The sequence below is a fragment of the Taudactylus pleione genome, unplaced genomic scaffold, assembly GCF_031769625.1.
Source record: "Taudactylus pleione unplaced genomic scaffold, aTauple2 ptg000081l, whole genome shotgun sequence".
In the NCBI taxonomy this organism is placed as follows: domain Eukaryota; kingdom Metazoa; phylum Chordata; class Amphibia; order Anura; family Myobatrachidae; genus Taudactylus; species Taudactylus pleione.
This window is the reverse complement of record NW_028284483.1, coordinates 4627611-4636534: the sequence shown is the minus strand read 5'-3', so window position 1 is coordinate 4636534 and position 8924 is coordinate 4627611.

The following is an 8924-nucleotide window of genomic DNA, read 5'->3' as shown; positions in this document are numbered from 1 at the left end:
AGATCCTGGAGCTGGTAGGAGCCTGCAGGGGGCTGTGCTGGAGACTGGAGTAGCACAAGATGCTGAACCCGAGCAACGGAGACCAGACCCACATGGTGACCTATGTGGAGGATTACTTGTACTCCATCAAGTCTCTCCTGTTTGACTTACAGAGAAATGTCTCCCTTTATGCGGGAAATGACGCCAAGTACAAGGTAGGTGATCGGTCCGTGGTGTCCTCCCAGCCAAAGAGCTAGAGCAACTTTCCCCCATGTTGTTTGCTGCAGTCCCCCTCTACTCCATATACATCCCTCATTCTCTGCCCTCTTCTCTGTATGTACAGAGCACCCTTGCTAAACACAGCAACTTTAAATTATTGTCCTGCAGGAGATTACTTTTTAATAATAAGGAAAAATACCATCCCAGGCCAGGAACTAACCTAAATGGAATTTTTGGGAATGTTTGGTGAAGAAATTTTTGAACCAGCCGCACATCAATTCTTTAACAGATCCAGTGAAATTTCTCTAATTTGAATTGATTTAAAAGACAAAAAAATAAATAATTTTAGCCAAACTTGAGAAATTAATCGATGTTCAAGTCTGTTCAACCATGTTTGATCTGGTTCACTTCACACACAGTCAAGTGAATTCACACACATGCATCGTATGTTGCCTAAAAACATATAAGCTAATGTTGATATACATTGGAGGTTTCCAATTGTGAAAGGTAAACCTCAAATACAAATGGTGAACCTTGAATGAAAAACCTCACACACAACTGTGATTTAAAAAAAATATATATATATATTTTTACCATTTAAAAATATTTAAAGTAAATACAGTAAAACAGCTAATTCTAATTAAAAATGTGTTTAATGAGCCTCAAATGCTACCAGCGAGGTAGAAATAGTGAACCTTGAAAGTGATCAACAAACGGCAGGCCCGAGCCCTGAATTTTGAACTATTAATTCAAGTCAGCAATAACAGTTGAACAAGAAACATTTTCAAGGCCATTAAATCTGTGAAATTTTTCTAAGCAATTTCAAGAATTACTGTACAACATTTTTGACAATCACTAGTTTGGAGAGAGATATGAGGATTTATAGATATAGCAAGGGCAGATGTAGTAGTCAAGGAAAGGTATTATCTGCCCTGCCCACTTTTCACACTTACCTTAGTACCGAGTTCACCTGGCTGCTTCTCTCACTCTCCTTCTTCCCCAGCAGATGCTGCTCTTCACGATCTGCGGCTCCTCCAACCTCTCCCTCCGGCGCGGCGTGACGTCATGCGCGACAACTCCATTTAGCAAAGGAGTGTCCTGTATGTTGCAGGAGGAGCGGCCCGAGCGGACCCTGGCTTCCTCCTCCATTTAATTAATGGGGACCGCCGGGGTCGGCGGCGGGGTAGTGTGCGGGCTGTAGCAGGCTGGGCAGTGGCGGTAGGAGCCGGCGGGCCCCCCCCTGTTCAGCCAGGGTCCGGGCCCGGGACTCCAGTCCCGGCAGCCCCCCCCCTGATGGCGGCCCTGTCTGAGTGGAAAATACAGGGAAAACATGCATGGGAATGCAATCTCAACCAGACATGATACTTAGTATTATTTACTCCCTAATGCAGTGATTCCCAACCTCGGTCCTCAAGGTACACTAACAGTCCTGGTTTTGGTGATATCCAGGCTTGAGCACAGATGGTTAAATCAAAATAACTGAGGTACTAATTAAGTCACCTGTGCTCCAGTATGGTTATCCTCAAAATCTGGACTGTTAGTGTGCCTTGAGGACTGTGGTTGGGAACCCCTGCCCTAATGTATCCAAGAAGATGCTTATAATGTATTTTTGAGGTAACATTCAATTTCCCTTGCAAATTGCAATTCCTAATTATTAATACAGATATGCGGGTTCAGTTTTACTCAGATATGTTCGGATCTCTAAAACGGCATCTTATTGGCTATCGGCTATCACGTGTTTTGGATAGCCAATAAAATAAATACGAACTAATACGAACCTGCAATAACTTTGGTGAAAAGAACCGAGTAAAACCGAACCCGCACATCTCTAATTATTAACATGACAAAGTTCACCTCCCTAATAGGTTAGCCCGCTTGATCAATATCAATTGCTTGCCCACGGGTACCAGCACCTTTATAAACTCAAAGCTCCCCCCAAGCCTTATTCTAATTGGCTGCTTTTAAACTCATGTGTTCCTGTCCCTGAGCCTGAAAGCTCCCTTGCCCAGGTATTCTGTTTGAACAAAGCAGGCTTGAAGTATCAGAAAAATGGGTGGATCCAGGAGGGTGGCCTACATTTGCGGGAGCCCATGTAACCTCCCTCAAAAATAGAAAGTCTCACGGATATTCTGGGAGGGTATGAAAGTATGATTTCTTTTATAGGTAACATATTTAAATGTTTATAATTTCTTTCAGTATGGGACATACAATTATTTATTTTTCATTTTTTGTAAAGTATGTATTTGTTTGACATACAAAATGTTAAATAATGAAGCATCCTATAAGGAATTTGTACAATATTAAGAAACACAGCATTTATTACTTTCATTCTCGTGTATACATGTAGCAAATGAAACCATTGACTTACATGTAAAATGAACACCAAGGGTTCTATTTATTAACATTATTTTTACTAAAATAAAGTGAAAAATTGTGTTTTCACACCCTTTTCACATTATTTTAGTATCACCTATAGTTATTACAGGGCAATTGGAGTAGAATTCGTAAAATTCTACTCCAACCCCTAAGTATCACTTATTTTTAGTAAGCAGATCGCATTTCCCATAATTGTAATGGGAAATGTGATCCGACCAAAGTTACTAAAAATAAATTGTAAAAAAATACTGGGGAAATCCCTGTGATAATAACGCCACCTGGAGGTGGCGTTATCCAGGGTCTCCCCCGGTTACCGGGCTCCTACTCTACTCTAAAAGGCAGAGCAGAGTGCAGAGGCTGTCCCAGTGATCAGCTGTGTGGTCTAAACAGACCGCAAGCTGATCTCTGCTAAAAAAAAAATAAACATTTACTTACCAGAGTCCATGGACTGGTGGTCGGGGCTCCGGTGATGACTCCCCGCCGGTCAGCTGGTCTCCCATGGTGCACTGCGGCCCGGTCATCAGGTGATCAGGTCCCAGTGCAGTATGAGATATCAGCTGACCGGAGGCATGGAAGACATCACCGGAGCACCAATGACTGCAGGTAAGTGCTATTAAGGGAGGGGGGCTTGCGGGGGGGTCCGCGATCATTGGGGGTGGGGCTTAATGATGGGGCGGGGCTTAGCACTGGGGGGGTAGTAGCGACGGCCGGTCGGCGCATGCGCGGCACTTTGTCACGGTATTTTTTGCGAAAATACCATGACTAGTGTGCTGAGGGGATTCGGAGGGACAGAGCTTTCTCGCAAGCTCTGTCCCTGCAAGGGATTTGTAGTAAATCCCTGTGATATTGCCTGAATTCGCAATGCGAATTCAGTCGATAATATCACACTACAATCTGCATTACAAATGCGGATTGTAGTAAATAGAGCCCTAAGTGAAATGCATTTAATATTAACAGCCACTGAAATCTACAGACCTTACACTTCCATTCCATGCAGCGTGTGCAACTTTTGAATAAACTGTACATTGATCACGTATTCTCTGTACGTCAAGGTCAGTACACACATTTATGTTCTCCAATAGATTTTCAAACAGTGTGTAGTTGAGATATCATTGGCAACAATATTATTCCTAGTGGTCTGTCAGCACTTTCCTTATCTCTACAATGCAGATCCGTCCCTTCACAGCTGCAGGCTGCATTTCTTGTGTGAAGTGAGATCTTTATATATTCTTAATTTAAAAGCTAAATTTTATTTTTACATAGTAATTTAAAAATAAGTCTTCAGAAAAATAAATGTAAGTATGTAGTACCCCTAAAAGTGTTGGTTATTTTAATCCATATATGTTATATACAGTAAAAAATAGGGAGTTCATCTATGTACACAGTATAATAATTCATAGCTTATATGCAGATAAGTTGATTTCTACATTGACACTGTATTAGAAGCCAGTTGCCTCTACATACTGTGTATATATATATATCTTGTTGTTTCACTTGCCAATCCATATGCTCAGCCCGCTTAAATAGTTAAAAAAATTTAATTTATATATGTACAACATGGGTGTGCTACCCCCTCATAGAGGAGAAAGTGGAGTAGCCTGCCCCTGGACTGTGCCGGCAGGTGGGCTCGCGGCCAGGACTAAACTAAATGGCTGCCATGGAGGGGAAAACGGTCCCCATATGGAAAGTATTGGTGAGCAGTGGCTGGAGCGGCGAGTGTGGCCGGCGGGAAGGGACCGGCACGCGACCGTTGATATAAAAGGAGTGACCCGCGGGGGCCGCTGGGAGAGAGAGCTACCTGAGAAGAGATGGTGAAAGGACTTACCTGCGCACTGGGAGAGAAGCCGCTGCCACTGCAGTGAGATGATCGCGGTAACCGGAGCTGTGGGGAAGCTGTCCGGAGTCTAATGCTGGTCATACACGGGACAATTGATCACACAATTTGGGCAGTTTCTACAGGTTGGACAGACCAATCATTTGAAAATAGTTGTATTTTGGGTCCTCTGCGACCCCGATGCACGTCCCCGCCGTTGTCTAGTTGGATCGCAATTCAGATGGTTTTGCAGAGAGATCTCAACTAATCGTGTAGGAATTGACGCACATTATGTGATTGATCAAATCGTATGGTCTTATGTGAAATAGTTGCATTTTAAATACAAATCGTCCTGTACCTGAAGGGAAGAATTTTCAAGGGAAATCGTACAACTGATCTGACCAACTTTTGAATCTCACCATGTATGCCCACCTTTACAGGAAGCAGCATCATCGGGACCTCCTTGAATCCGGCCCCTTCAATGTGACTGACAGTCGGGAGGCGTGTGAGACGGAGCGCTGTCCAAAGTGCTGAAAGACACAAATACAAGGAGCAGGTCTGTCAGCTGCATTTTATTCACTCCTCAGTACAAGCACAAGTTCTTTCAGCCCCAGCATATCCATAAAGCACCAGAGACACTAGTTCAGCCAGGACTTCCCTTGACACTAGGGAGAGAAGTAGATTCAGCTGAAAGTCAGTCACAGAGCCTCCAGAGCAGTCCAGTATCTTAGCCTGTCAGCAATCAGTTATATGAGGCCGAGTTATGTCTAAAATCCCTCTCAGGAAGGATAGAGAGCGGGGCTATCAAATACTCTACCAGCTGCTGGAAGTTTAGGACTATACAGTGAAGAATATATACAGCCGTCTCAGTGACTGTAACTGCCCCTGTAGTAGCAATAATATCAGCTTAGCTGTCCAGATAAAGAGTGAGAGATCTAAAAGTTTTCAGCAAAGACCCTATTTGGCCATTCTCATCTGGACCAGATCACCTTGTATAAACTGCCGAATGATGGATCAGAACCACAGCTAGCTACATATTGGGAGATAGCCGTGACATACTGTAAATCTTCCCTCTGCTGAGTTAGGAAAGAATGCAGGAGTAATCCCTGCAGAAGTTCCACTGGCAGCCATTCTGGCAATACCTATAATTGAGGTTACTTTTAATATACAGCAAGTATTATTATTATTATTATTATCCTTTATTTATATGGCGCCACAAGGGTTCCACAGCGCCTTACAAAGTACAGAAACAAATGAGCACACAAGACAACAGTTATTAACAGTACAGACAATGCAGGACATGATTTATAAACAATGCTGCATAACACCTAAATAAGCAGCAGGGTGTCAGTAAGCTTTAAGGTGCCATTGTAAATGAAAATAAAAGCAAGACAAGCAGCACATGAGGAAAGAGGGCCCTGCTCGCAAGAGCTTACATTCTGAGCGTCAGGACAAAGGGACCTTAACGTTTCAATAAAGGAGACTATCATACAGTTGATATTATTAGTAAGTTCTGCTGTTAGCAACTAGAATTAAAACCCAGGCACCGTTTACTATATTGCGCAAACCAAAATAACTACTTGCATGCAGTAGTCTAGGATAGTTGACTGTGCATAAATAGGGACATTGGACTTTAGGTGTTACTTGTTAGTTAATGTGTTGTAGAGAAAATCATGTTGTAAATGTGCATTAAACCTTTCCTCTACAGTCTGAGGCTAGTGCAAAGGCAATCCAGTGTTCCAGAAAAATAAATTACCCCGGGACCAGTGTGTACTTTTACTGTGTGTACCTTCATTGTAATGCTTTGTGTAGCTGTATTGTATGGTTTGAATTGTTGAACTGCTATTGAATGACATTAATTGACTCCTTAGGGCACAGGTTCTCAAACTCGGTCCTCAAGACCCCAAACAGTGCATGTTTTCCAGGTCTCCTCACAGAATCGCAAGTGAAATAATTGGCTCCACCTGTGGATCTCTTAAAAAGTGTCAGTGAGTAATGAATACACCTGTGCACCTGCTGGGTGACCTGGAAAATGTGACCTGTGTGGGGTACTGAGGACTGAGTTTGAGAAAAACTGCCTATGGGAGACTGTGTTGAATAAATTTATTTTGGTTGTTCAAATACAAGCCAGTATACTTGTTTGCCTGCAATTTCCAGAAACTAAGCCGGAAATCAGTTGGTCGTTGCACAGGGTAAGAACACTGTACCACACTAAAGGTTGGGTGAGGGTGTTACAAGTATTCCTTAAAGAGAGAAAATACTGGTAATAGGAGGGAATTATTTTCACACTATGGGCCTGGTTGTGAGACGGACACAAGTGGGTTTGTAGAGACATCTCACGGATGTCAGCACACTGCGCATGCACTGTACAAAGGATTCAGTGACTGTGCATGCGCCGAATCGGGCATACGCACAAGGACAGAAATCGTAGGTGCGGACGGAATGATCGGACGTGAAATGGGTGATTCTTGGGAGTTACTGGACGATGACCATACGGCTGCATACCTTCTAGTGGGAGTGTCGCAGGCATGTAAGCCGACTTCAGTTGCATGCGGACGGTGGTGGGATGCTTATTTCAGACTGATCTTTTGCAGAATAGAGTGTGTACATGTCCAGTTACTAATGATGACGGTTTCAGCTGCAGATAGAGAAACAGTGGGCGGGAAGGCATTTCACATTCAGACGTATGGATGTTCGGTATACACGGGCATAAGCTATGGTGGCAAGTAGGCTGCTGCGGTCATACTGAAACACGCCCGCAGATGCCTCTGACTCCAAACCAGACCCTATTACTCTATAACTGTTCTGTGAAAGACATACGGTGGAGGTTCAGGATGAGTACTACACCAGTTTGCATCATTTCACTCAGTGCATGCCCAGAAATATGGCTGTATGCACAGGTAAAGATGGCTGTATGCACAGGTAAAGATGGCTGTATGCACAGGTAAACATGGCTGTATGCATAGCTAAAGATGGCTGTATGCACAGGTAAAGATGGCTGTATGCATAGCTAAAGATGGCTGTATGCACAGGTAAAGATGGCTGTATGCACAGATAAAGATGGCTGCATGCACAGGTAAAGATGGCTGTATGCACAGGTAAACATGGCTGTATGCATAGCTAAAGATGGCTGTATGCACAGGTAAAGATGGCTGTATGCACAGGTAAAGATGGCTGTATGCACAGGTAAAAATGGCTGTATGCACAGGTAAAGATGGCTGTATGCATAGGTAAAGATGGCTGTATGCATAGCTAAAGATGGCTGTATGCACAGGTAAAGATGGCTGTATGCACAGGTAAAGATAGCTGTATGCATAGCTAAAGATGGCTGTATGCACAGGTAAAGATGGCTGTATGCACAGGTAAAGATGGCTGTATTCATAGGTAAAGATGGCTGTATGCATAGGTAATGATTGCTGTATGCATAGGCAAAGATTGCTGTATGCATAGGTAAAGATGTCTGTATGCATAGGTTATTATGGCTGTATGCATAGGCAAAGATTGCTGTATGCATAGGTAATTATGGCTGTATGCATATGTAAAGATGGCTGTCTGCATAGGTAAAGATGGCTGTATGCACAGGCAAAGATGGCTGTATTCATAGGTAAAGATGGCTGTACGCATAGGTAATGATTGCTATATGCATAGGCAAAGATTGCTGTATGCATAGGTAATGATGGCTGTATGCATAGGCAGTGGCATAACTAGGGTATTTGGAGCCCAGGGCCCCCCAATATGCAAAAAAAATGGGCGTGGTCACAAGGGGCGGGGTCACTTGACAATGGGGCATGTCAACAGGACACATAAACCCTTTCTCATCACTCTTAACATTCCTTTCCATATGCACCTTAACCCCTGTAGTGCTCCTTATACAGTCCACCCTATACAGTGCCCCCAGTAGTGGTCCATCTTATGCGGGCCCCCAGTAGTGCCTCTTGTATAGTACCCCCAGTAGTGGTGCCCCTTGTGCAGCTCCCCATTAGTTCCCCTTATACAGTACCCCCAGTAGTGTTCCCCCTTGTGCAGCTCCCCATTAGTTCCCCTTATACAGTGCCCCCAGTAGTGGTCCCCATTATGCAGGCCCCCAGTTGTGCCCCTTATACAGTGCCCCCAGTAGTAATCCCCCTTATGCAGCCCCCCAGTAGTGGTCCCCACTATCCAGTGCCCCTTGTAGTGGTTCTCCCTATGTAGTGCACCCAGTGCAGTGTCCCTTGTGCCTCCAGTAGTAAGCCCCTTATATAGTGCCCCCAGTAGTAGACCCCCCTTATGCAGTGCCCATTATATAGTGTCCCCAGTAGTAGACCCCCCGTTATGCAGTGCCCATTATATAGTCCCTCCAGTATCAGTCCCCCCCATGCAGTGCCCCCAGTAGAAGTCTCCCCCAATGCAGTGCCCTTTATATAGTGCCCCCAGTAGTAGTCTCCCCAGTAGTGGTCCCTGATGGAGTGCCCCAGTAGTAGTCCCCCCAATTAGTGCCCCCAGTAAGTGGTCCCCCCAGTGGTGCCCCCAATACTGCCCCCAGTAGTAGTCCCCCTGA